Source organism: Thalassophryne amazonica, chromosome 15 (genome assembly GCF_902500255.1).
Source record: "Thalassophryne amazonica chromosome 15, fThaAma1.1, whole genome shotgun sequence".
In the NCBI taxonomy this organism is placed as follows: Eukaryota; Metazoa; Chordata; class Actinopteri; order Batrachoidiformes; family Batrachoididae; genus Thalassophryne; species Thalassophryne amazonica.
In genome coordinates, this window is record NC_047117.1 from 39,495,794 (window position 1) to 39,508,106 (window position 12,313).

General features: G+C 41.7%; 1 protein-coding gene across 1 annotated transcript in view; it reads left to right on the top strand.

The window, feature by feature from the left end:
* The first annotated feature begins 1,568 nt into the window (after positions 1–1,568).
* Positions 1,569–12,313, top strand: part of dlc1 (DLC1 Rho GTPase activating protein) — a 338,881-nt gene continuing 328,136 nt past the window's right edge. The window contains exon 1 of the mRNA XM_034187341.1: positions 1,569–1,799. The gene's annotated coding sequence lies outside the window, so the exon portion shown is untranslated. The remainder of the gene's footprint in view (positions 1,800–12,313) is intronic.

Below are 12,313 nucleotides of genomic sequence, written 5' to 3' on the forward strand. Positions count from 1 at the left end.
ACGCCTGTCGGTTGCGTCATTTGCTTGTAAGCAGGTTCAAGGTTGGCTCATGCAAGCATACGTGATTCAAATCCATCAGATTTTTGAAAAAAATAAAAGGTCCAATACTTTTCTAACAGACCTCGTATAGAGATGATTTACTGCCCCCTGTTGAAATGGCATGAGTGCAGAATGTAATTATCAACGTCCACTGTTCAGTGTTGTCATCCCTTACCAAAAAATAGCACTGGTAAGTATATAAAAAGTAAACTGTAAGTATACTTGAAACATACTTGCATGTACTACTTTTTGGTAAGGGATAACATGTTGCAATTCAGAGACACTAATATTGTGATGTAAGTAATTGCTTTGAAACAACACTCACTCGTAATCTATAATGTATTGCATTTCAAAAGTAACTTGCCCAACACTGTAAGTTTCACACCAGATGCCCGTCCAACTCCACATTACATGGAAAATGGGCAGGGGTGGTCCTGAACCGATAACCTTCCACTCTAGAAACAAGCGCACTAACTACTTGGCTCATCGAAATTTGCAACGATAAAGGCAGTCAAAAACAAATAAATAAATAAATAAAATCCACACGTCTCTTGTTGCACTGATAAAAGTTAATGTTTTTCCTTGATCCGTGCACCAAAGTGTCACCAAAATTAATGAAAATCAGTAGTAGTTTGTTATAATGGTGCTAACAAATAAATGATCAATCAATCAAGGGAGTAAAATCTAACCTGTTGGAGGTACCAAGAAATGATGTTGATAAATCTGTACGAATGTAACATTGTGGAATTATTCTCTTTTGAATCTCTTTGTGAATTGAATATTTCCTAAAAATTGTTTCATGAGAACTTTAAATTTGCAGGTTGACATTAATCTAAATTGATCTTCATGATACATGACTTGCTTTGATTTTTATTTATTTCTTTATTTTATCATAAGTCATAACCCATGTCTGCTAAGATATTCTACTTTGCATCTTATTTATTTATTTGTTCATTTATATGTGGTGATGTGCTTGATTAAAAATGTCTGTGGAGTTTTAAGATTAAAAAATAAACAAATAAATAAATAAATGATGAAATGTATGGCTTAAATTTAGGTGCCACAGAGGGTTTCGACTGGTGCAATCTTACTTTGCACACAGCTCCAGGTCTCAAAAAGCAGCTGGTCTGTTACTAATCAAAGGCAAGCGGTGGGAAGCTCACCCAGCTCAGGCACACAGCAAGCTCAGGAAGGAAGAAGAAAGCACATGGTAAGAGCAGGAAAGAGATCAGTTTTGAGAGAAGTACATAGTTTAGAGCGTTTCTGAAATAGCAAAGAAAGCACGTGCACTCAATGAGGGGTGGAGTGTTTATATATATATATATATATACACACACACGCATATGTGGGTTTGAGCTGGGGTGGGGGCTTCGAGGATGTGACTCAGACTCTCTGTCAAAACCAGAGGGGAGGAGACCCGATGAGAAAGGGATAGAACGGCAGAGAGCAGGGGCGGAGAGGGTCAGAGAAAACCCAGCCCCTCTACGACACTGACTCTGAATTCAGTGTCAGCAAAAACCTTAATGTAATCAAGATGGAAGTTGACGGTGGACTTGTCACAGCTGCCCGGCTTTTCCTCTGCATTTGGGACGTTTCCCTGTTTCATGAACTGCTTCACAGCGAAGACTGAAATCCAGAAAATGGCCCTCAGAGATACAGAATAAGGACTGCTCTCAGAATTAAGACGATGCTAAGTCATCTGTTTACAGATGGAATCATACTTCCCAACGTTGGATTTTTACTTTGGGATAAATGAAAAGGTAATGTTGTGAACTGTTCTGGATAACTTTGTTTTGCAAAATCTGAATCTGCAGCTCCTTTATGGGATTATTGCCAAGTATTTTATTTCTGCTAATATAACTTCTGGATGACGTACAGTCTCAAGACGAGAGGGTTTCCAAGAATTAAATTGTGTTCCTCTGGAATTAAATACATCACAGAAGCATTGAGTGAACAATCTGTGGGTCTTTTTTGTAATATTCCTTAAACGGAGAAGATTGATGCCAGAGGTTGAAGATGGAAACAAGTTCTTCTGCCTAGGAAGCAGAAGGTCCACATATGCACCTGGATTGGTATTGTTATTATTTTTTTTAGTTTACTCTTTTAGAAACTATAAATTAATTTTCCAAGATTTTTCCCGACTTTGCCTTTTAACCTTTGACCTTGAAAATTGAATCAGATTGCCTATTAGAACATGATTCTTCAATAAAACTTTCATAATGACATGAAAAATTGTAGGCTCCAGGCTGTTCACAAACAAACAAACAAACAAACAAATGTTGGCGCAGGTAATAATAGCAATTTACCATGTACAATATGGTAAATATTGCAGAACAAAACAGATTTTCCTTGGATTACATTCAGACAGTTCTGTGATACTGTTAAATTAAAATTGTTCAACTCGAATTAGAGTAATTTATACTATGAGCAGAAATACCCACTGATTATAATGCATAATAGAACACACACACACACACACACACACACACACACACACACACACACACACACACACACACACACACACACACACACACACACACACACACAAATAAAAATAAATGCAGTTATGATATTTTATATGTCAGAGAATGAACTGTTTGAAAAGACTGTAAATACTGGCCATGGATGCTGTCATTTTTTTTGGCGGGGGAGGGGGAGTTGCAGTGGTTATTGTTATCATCTTTGACCATACGTTTGCTCAATACTCTGCTGAAGCAAGCTGAAGAAATGAAATCAAGTTATGTAGATCAAAATGTAAACTCAAAGCCAGTGGTATAATTTAAATATGGATTTACTGCCTTTCAAACATCATCACTATATTCACAATCACCTTCACTAATGCTAAGTTATCCTGACACATTAGGGGTGTGGCTGCTTTGAGTGACAGCTCATGTCTTGTTGCTGTGGTTGGTCAGAGGCTGCTGCCGTGGAGGACTGTACTTTTTTGAGCATTTTATTACCAACATCTGTAATAACATGGCTTGTTGTGTGGTTAAATCTTTGAATGAATCATCTAAGACATACAAGGTCTGTGAGAAAAGTATCCGACCTTATTATTTTTTTAAAAAACCATATGGATTTGAATCACGTGTGATTCCATCAGCCAAGCTTGAACCCTCGTGGGCATGCAAGAGTTTTTTCACTCCTGTCGGTGACGTCATTCGCCTGTGAGCACGCCTTGTGGAAGGAGTGGTCCAGCCCCCTCGTCGGAATTCCTTTGTCTGAGAAGTTGCTGAGAGACTGGTGCTGTGCTTGATAAAAGTTTTTTCATAAACTGTGAGGCACATCTGACTGGACACCATTCGAGAAATTCAGCTGGTTTTTGGTGACAATTTTAACGGCTGATGAGAGATTTTGGATTGTTTCTATCGCTTTCAGAAGAGGTCGGGATCAGAGGTGTCGCTTTGGCTTGAAGGTGTGCACCATACTGTCCACCCTAGGTCATGAAAACAATGGTCAAGTCCCTGGTTTTGTCACACCTGGAGTACTGCTCAGTCACTTGGTCTAGTGCTAGACAGGGGCACCTGAAAAAAATTGCAGCTTGCACAGAATAGAGCTGCCAGGGTAGCCCTTGGTTGTTCTCATAGAACATATGTGAATGAGATGCACACCACCTTAGGGTGGTTAAAGGTACAGGATAAGTTAAATCTAAAGATACTTTGTCATATGCACACTGCCATATTCAAAGGGTATCCAACTTTCTTTGTAGACAAATTGGTGTACAGTGGCTATTGTCATCAACATGTTACTCGGCAGGTTAGCTTTGGTCATTTAATCGTACATTTCTCAAAGTCCAACTGTATGAGGAGAACAGTGTTATTTAGATCCTCAGAAGCATGGAACCATTTAACTGGGGGCATATGGCAAATAAGCTGTAGATATTAACTAAAAGAAGCATAGACTTTGGGCTGAGTTTAATGTCATGAAGAATCAGGAATTGAATCTGTTAATTGTATGCATTATTAATTGCTGAAATGTAGTTGTATTGTGATTATAAGTTTTTGGTCCCCAGGAAGACTAGCAACCACTTTGTGGAAGCTAATGGGGTTCCAAATAAATAAATAAATAAATAAATATCAGGCGTTTATTAGAAATGTCAGTTCTGTGGCTTCTCCATTGCATAACCTCACTTCTTCTCACAAGTCTTTTTTCTGATCCTCAGAGTGTGAAGCCACGTTCAGTGAGTTTAAAAGCGCTTTTCCTCCGCACCTGTGCTACTCCTCCCGGACCCCGGCAGGCAGTTTGTGGTCGAAGTGGACAGGTCTGACATTGGTGTTAGGGCCATCCTCACCCCTGAACGTAATTGTCACATTGGTGACTGCGAACTACTGGCCGTCAAGGTGGCTCTGGAGGAATGGTGACACTTGTTGCAGGGGGTGCAGCAGCCATTCCTAGTTTTGACCGAACAAAGAATTTAGAGTATCTTAAATCTGCCAAGAGACTCAATGCCAAGCAGGCTCACTGGTCCTTATTTTTCCATCGATTTTATTTTGTGCTGTCTTATCACTCCAGGTCCAAGAATGGTAAATCTGATTCATCACCGTGGTTTAGTCCTGAAACTGGTCAGGATCGGGAGGTGGTCGTGAGAGGTTAAACACAACTTTTTACTCCATGTATACTACACGATGCAGGATGCACGATTAAGCTGAAACTCGGCGCGATCCAAAAAATTCTCGCACAAGTGAAAAATTGGCTGAAAAAGGGCCAAAACTCACACAGTGTAAGCCCAGCTTTATTGGTATAATAAAAAAAATGCCTCTTTGTACATTTTTTTTGAGGGGGGGGGCACTTGGAAGGGGTGTCACCTGGGGGAGTAATTCAATGTAGTACTGCCACTGCCCATGATAATTTCACTTGATGCAAATACTGCTGCACATACGAGGTCTATTAGAAAAGAAACTGACAGTTTTATTTTAAAAAAAAAACTATATGGATTTGAATCACGTATGATTACATCAGCCAAGCTTGAACCCTCGTGCGCATGCGTGAGTTTTTTCACGCCTGTCGATGACGTCATTCGCCTGTGAGCACGCCTTGTGGAAGGAGTGGTCCAGCCCCCTCGTTGGATTTTCATTGTCTGAGAAGTTGCTGAGAGACTGGCACTGTGCTTGATCAAAATTTTTTCAAGAACTGTGAGGCACATCCGAGTGGAGACCATTCGAGAAATTCAGCTGGTTTTCGGTGTAAATTTTAACGGCTGATGAGAGATTTTGGATTGTTTCTATCGCTGTAAGGACTTCCCACGGAGCGGGACATCGCGCAGCGCTCCGAGGCAACGTCGTGATCCTGTTTCAAGCTGAAAACCTCCAGATTTAAGCCTCTGTTGACCCAGGACGTCGTGAGAGAACAGAGAACTTTCAGAAGAGGTCGGAATCAGCAGTTTATCCGGATATTCCACTGTTAAAGGAGATTTTTTTAATGAAAGACGTGCAGACGGATTGGCACGTTGGCTTGCAGCCGGCGTGGCGCGCCCGCCACAGGAAAAACACCTCCATTGGAAGCCTTAAGGACAAGTTGAAACATGCTCTGCTGTTAAACAATTTCTCAGATACTCACTCAACTGAAAGCCACCAAAAGCCGCCTGGATTTTACAAATGGCTATCAACACGGAGGTGCCAATCCGTCTGCACGTCTTTCATTAAAAAAATCTCCTTTAACAGTGGAATGTCCGGATAAACTGCTGATTCCGACCTCTTCTGAATGTTCTCTGTTCTCTCACGACGTCCTGGGTCAACACAGGCTTAAATTTGGAGGTTTTCAGCTTGAAACAGGATCACGACATTGCCTCGGAGCGCTGCGCGATGTCCCGCTCCGTGGGAAGTCCTTACAGCGATAGAAACAATCCAAAATCTCTCATCAGCCGTTAAAATTTACACCGAAAACCAGCTGAATTTCTCGAATGGTCTCCACTCGGATGTGCCTCACAGTTCTTGAAAAAATTTTGATCAAGCACAGTGCCAGTCTCTCAGCAACTTCTCAGACAATGAAAATCCAATGAGGGGGCTGGACCACTCCTTCCACAAGGCGTGCTCACAGGCGAATGACGTCATCGACAGGCGTGAAAAAACTCACGCATGCGCACGAGGGTTCAAGCTTGGCTGATGTAATCATACGTGATTCAAATCCATATAGTTTTTTTAAAAAATAAAACTGTCAGTTTCTTTTCTAATAGACCTCGTATGTGCAGCAGTATTTGCATCAAGTGAAATTATTATGGGCAGTGGCAGTACTACATTGAATTACTCCCCCAGGTGACACCCCTTCCAAGTGCCCCCCCCCCCCCTCAAAAAAAATGTACAAAGAGGCATTTTTTATTATACCAATAAAGCTGGGCTTACACTGTGTGAGTTTTGGCCCTTTTTCAGCCAATTTTTCACTTGTGCGAGAATTTTTTGGATCGCGCCGAGTTTCAGTTTAATCGTGCGTCCTGCATCGTGTAGTATACATGGAGTAAAAAGTTGTGTTTAACCTCTCACGACCACCTCCCGATCCTGACCAGTTTCAGGACTAAACCACGATGATGAATCAGATTTACCATTCTTGGACCTGGAGTGATAAGACAGCACAAAATAAAATCGATGGAAAAATAAGGACCAGTGAGCCTGCTTGGCATTGAGTCTCTTAGCAGATTTAAGATACTCTAAATTCTTTGTTCGGTCAAAACTAGGAATGGCTGCTGCACCCCCTGCAACAAGTGTCACCATTCCTCCAGAGCCACCTTGACGGCCAGTAGTTCACAGTCACCAATGTGACAATTACGTTCAGGGGTGAGGATGGCCCTAACACCAATGTCAGACCTGTCCACTTCGACCACAAACTGCCTGCCGGGGTCTGGGAGGAGTAGCACAGGTGCGGAGGAAAAGCGCCTTTAAACTCACTGAACGTGGCTTCACACTCTGAGGATCAGAAAAAAGACTTGTGAGAAGAAGTGAGGTTATGCAATGGAGAGGCCACAGAACTGACATTTCTAATAAACGCCTGATATTTATTTATTTATTTATTTATTTATTTGGAACCCCATTAGCTTCCACAAAGTGGTTGCTAGTCTTCCTGGGGACCAAAAACTTATAATCACAATACAACTACATTTCAGCGATTAATAATGCATACAATTAACAGATTCAATTCCTGATTCTTCATGACATTAAACTCAGCCCAAAGTCTATGCTTCTTTTAGTTAATATCTACAGCTTATTTGCCATATGCCCCCAGTTAAATGGTTCCATGCTTCTGAGGATCTAAATAACACTGTTCTCCTCATACAGTTAGACTTTGAGAAATGTACGATTAAATGACCAAAGCTAACCTGCCGAGTAACATGTTGATGACAATAGCCACTGTACACCAATTTGTCTACAAAGAAAGTTGGATACCCTTTGAATATGGCAGTGTGCATATGACAAAGTATCTTTAGATTTAACTTATCCTGTACCTTTAACCACCCTAAGGTGGTGTGCATCTCATTCACATATGTTCTATGAGAACAACCAAGGGCTACCCTGGCAGCTCTATTCTGTGCAAGCTGCAATTTTTTTTCAGGTGCCCCTGTCTAGCACTAGACCAAGTGACTGAGCAGTACTCCAGGTGTGACAAAACCAGGGACTTGACCATTGTTTTCATGACCTAGGGTGGACAGTATGGTGCACACCTTCAAGCCAAAGCGACACCTCTGCTCATCCTGGACACAATATAATTGATCTGATCAGACCGTGAGAGCTGATTATCTAACTTAACACCCAAGAGTTTAGTCTTGGACACTTGCTCTATCGTAGTTGTATCGATAGTCAAATTTAAGTCACTAGGTTTATTGAGGATATATTTAGTACCAAAAACAGTGCATTTAGTTTTATAAGTATTTAGAATGAATTTATTCTCATTAACCCAATTAATATTGGCATTGAGTTGAGTTTGTAAGTTTTGGCCAAGATTAGTGATTGAATAAGATGCACAGAACAAAGTTGCATCATCCACATATAATAATACATCCACAGTCATAACATCATTTGGCAAATCAAATTAATCAAATTAAATGAGTCACTTTACCCAGTGAGCTGCCATTAAAGACACTGACCTGCAGGGGCTGGTGGAGACGAAACTGCTTAAGACGGAGTTCCCTGATGAGAGAAGGATGTAATACATTAGTGTCTGAACCTGAATCAATAAAAATAGGAACAGTCACTGAAGAGACATCAGAAGTAAGTGTGGCCTTCACAGTTTCATGCAACAGACTGTGACTCACTTGATTTAGACCCACCCTTCATTCTAACGGAGGCAATCTCCTGGCATGGCAGAGCTGACATCCTGTGACCACATGATCCTGTTGACGACAGTAGAAAGAGAGCCCCTGGTGCTGTGAAGATGTTCCTCCATGGAGAGGTGGATGCGTCCCAGCTGCATAGGTTCATCACCTCCTGGTGTTGTGCTGCTGCAGATAAACGAATGAGGCAGCCAAATGGTAGTGCTCCAGCGGGGTGATGAATGACAACTGCTGGTGCCGCTCCCTCTCTCCGCCTGTCTGACAGTTGCTTATCGATCTTGATGGCCAGCACGTTGAGAGAGTCCAAATCCTCGGGAAGCTGGACAGGAATCAGCTGATCCTTGATCTTCTCAGATAAACCTCGGAAAAATATATCTGTCAGAGCTGCTGTGTTCCAATCAATCTGAGCCGCAAGCACGCCAAAGTTGATGGCATAGTCAGAAACCTGCCGTGTGCCCTGTCTTAACTGATGTGTCCACATACTGGCAAGATCATTCTGTCATGATTTCAGACTGGATGAGGCAGGACACAAATGCAGGACTCAGGACCTGTCAGGGTGAAGTTTCGCTAGCGCCTCGCAAGATGAGGATCTATTACTCCATCAGCAGTGGCCCACACCCTCGCATGACCTGATAGGTGTGAGATCATGAAGGCAATCTTTGTCCAGTCAGATGGAAGTTCAAAATGTAACTCACACGGGGTGATAAAGGGTCTAACGTTGCCACATTCCACAGAAAAACATTCCTGACGCGAGAGCTAAAAACAGAATTGTCTGCCATAGAATGCATGGACCCTGTGGCTGCCCCTGTCACTGGATCAGGTGTGGGAGCCGGTGATGTGGTCGGAGGTGTGCCAGCCTCAAGTCTCTCCAGAAGGCACCCGACTTGCAAGCCCAGCATGATAACTAACTCATCCTGACATTTTGCTAGCTGGGTGAGACCTGTACACGTGCAGTGTCAGGTGTAACAGATCTGAGCCTGCTGTGTCCACATGCTGGCCAGATCGTTCTGTCATGATTTCAGACTGACGAGGCAGGACACAAATGCAGGACTCAAGGATGGTTGTTCAAAATAATAGTCGATTTCCAGACTGAGTTTAGTACACACTGCAGCAAACAATACTCAGTAACAGTGTCCAAAACATGAGACAAAAGGCAAGGTCAAAAGGCAGGCTGGACGGTACATGGCTGGACAAAAACGAGGAACAAGAACACTGGTACAGGAGAGCTGGAAACGCAGGCATAATGCACAAATGATCTGACAAGGCCATGCAGAAAACAAGGCTTAAGTAGCAGGTGTGATCAGAAATAATTAAACACAGTTGCAGGAGAACAAGCAGGAAGAAGGCATGGCAAACAAAAGGGACCAGACACACCTAAAGCAAAACTCCCACCGAAAGACAAGAGTGTGCAACCAAAGAAACACCAACCAAAATTACACAGACAGAAACCACACAAGAAATAAATACAAAATAATACACAACAAAATACCCTGCAAACCCCAAACCATGATACATACTACATATAACAAAGTAGGGCTTGTAATGATACAACTGCGTTGATTAACTGGCTAGGAGGGGCTTTAAAAATACACCTTTTTGCTAAGTAAATTTAACGAGTTTTCAGAGGCAATAAACACATACATGCAAACATAACACATTAAGACACACATGCACACACATAGGATAAATACATTCACACTTGGACACACATGCACACATGCACACGTGCACGCATGCACACACACACACACACACACACACACAGGCTCTTGGTCGATGCACACAGTAAATTAACCTTTTCAGCATTTTTTTTATCAGTTAACCACAACCAGCAACAAATCCATGAAAAGGTACTATGACACACACACGCACACACACACACACACAACAAAAACAAACAAACACCTACATACAAACATAACACATTAACACACACATGCAAACACATAGGATAAACACACGCACACACACACACACACACACACACACACACACACACACACACACACACACACACACACACACACACACACACACACACACACACACACACAGGCTCTTGGCTGATGCACACAGTAAATTAACCTTTTCAGCATTTTTTTTATCAGTTAACCACAACCAGCAACAAATCCATGAAAAGGTACTATGACACACACACACACACACACACACACACACACACACACACACACACACACACACACACACACACACACACACACACACACACACACACACACACACACACACACACACACACACAACAAAAACAAACAAACACCTACATACAAACATAACACATTAACACACACATGCAAACACATAGGATAAACACACACACACACACACACACACACACACACACACACACACACACACACACACACACACACACACACACACACACACACACACACACACACACACACACACACAGGCTCTTGGCTGATGCACACAGTAAATTAACCTTTTCAGCATTTTTTTTATCAGCTAATCACAACCAGCAACAGATCCATTTACAGGTGCCATCACACACACACACACAAAAACAAACATATACACAAACACTCACATGAAAATGATGACTTTGGTGTCCATCCCACATGGCTGACTTTATTTTACCCAATTTTGAACTGTTCAGATCCGAAGGGAATTTGTACATCTTGAACCCCTTGTTATATCTATTTGTGCATCCGAATGCATAACAACTTGACATTTTCAGAAAATAAATGCATGAATAAACTGGATATACACGCAGTAAACATAACAGCAAATGTGAATTTGGCCCCAAGATGGCACCATGAGTCACGTGGCCATTTTTTTTTTTTTGGCTCATCATGTCGCTAATCTGTATAAAGGGACTCTACCCCCACACTCCCTTCCACTTTCTCCTTCTCACTGCTTCTGTGCAGCTTCTCAGCAAGCAGGGGTGCATGCAGCAGCAGGGGGTGCCAATTTGCCAATTCCCCACACAATGAAAACCACTTTGCAGCGCAGATGATTTTATTTTTAAGTGCTCATGCTGCCCCCATGTATCATGAAAAAATGTTGCCCCAGGAAAGCTGCTCCGTTTACCCATGCCAAAAACCACAACTGATCATGGGATGTAATTCTGGATATTCACTGTGTTAGCATTTTTATCATCTATCAGTAGCTTGATGACATTATGTTCAATTAATCCTCAGTATTAATTGAAACTAATGTTTACTGAGGAAATAGCAATAATTTCCTCAGTAATCAATTAATTAATTGATTACTGAGGAAATAAGTAGGTCATCTATATTGTAATAGCTAAGTGGGCTCTCTGTGCATATGTGCATGCATGTGTATGGCTTTGATCACAGCAAAACCGGGGAGAGCTGACATTTGCCATTTGGTATGTTTATGGATGAATGCTGTGAAAACGTTTTTAGTAATTAGCTGTTTTAACTAACCAGTAAACAATGGACCTTGTGCTGCAATGCACTATAGGAGTTCAGGCCTTGGGGGTCTTAAATGTTGTTATTGTGGTTCATGTTAGTTTAACTGTTGTTAGTGTTATTGATTTATTGTGTTTTTGTAGTTCAACTGGTTGAGTTAATTTAGTTAAGTGTTATGTTGCTGTTGCCATGAGTGCTTTTATTGTCTTCCTCGAAAGTCACTGTCCTCAAAATCATTGTTGATTAATGATTTAATCATGGATCATCATTTAGATATGATTGGCTTGTGTGAAACCTGGCTCAAACCCACAACTCTCCTTCCTTTGAATGAGGCCTGCCCACCAGCATACACATTTAGTCACGTGTCTCGTGGTGTGAAGCAAGGCGGGGGTGTGGCTTTTGTTTACAAATCTAGGTTTTCTTTATTAGCTGTTGGGGGTCACAAATATAATTCATTTGAGCATCTGACTCTCCATTATGCCCATGATGCTAAGTACTGTCAGGGTCATAAAACTGGAGCTCAGCTATGTTATTTTGTCACTGTTTATAGGCCCCCTGGCCCATATTCTGACTTCTTAGATAAATTTGGTGCATT